The following is a 474-nucleotide window of genomic DNA, read 5'->3' as shown; positions in this document are numbered from 1 at the left end:
TATATACATACATATATATACGTATATACTTTTGTATGTATATATGAGAGTGCATATATTTCTATATAAATACTTAAATGAGGCAACTAAATGAGAGAGTTTCATCGAAAAGGAAAAGAATAAATGCCATTATATATGACTGAGGGGGTTACAATACCTACAGCTAGAGATAAGAGGTACAGGGCTCTGTTGCTGCTGTCAACACACGTATAATGGCATAGATACATGTCGGCAGGGACAGTAGATGGCCAGAAATTAACCGGTGGCCAATTTCCGATCAGTCACGGTCACTGCCGGCATGTGTACGTACAATTATACGTGGTTTGACACCAGCAATAGAGCCCTTTAATTCATGTCTAGCAGCATAGGTTTTCTAACCCAGGAATCCGATATGTGTGCATGTATGTATGTATGTATGTATGTATGTATGTATGTATGTATGTATGTGTGAATATATATATATCTGTATGTATA

Source organism: Octopus bimaculoides, chromosome 19 (assembly GCF_001194135.2).
Source record: "Octopus bimaculoides isolate UCB-OBI-ISO-001 chromosome 19, ASM119413v2, whole genome shotgun sequence".
In the NCBI taxonomy this organism is placed as follows: Eukaryota; Metazoa; Mollusca; class Cephalopoda; order Octopoda; family Octopodidae; genus Octopus; species Octopus bimaculoides.
This window is presented reverse-complemented; position numbering follows the sequence as displayed.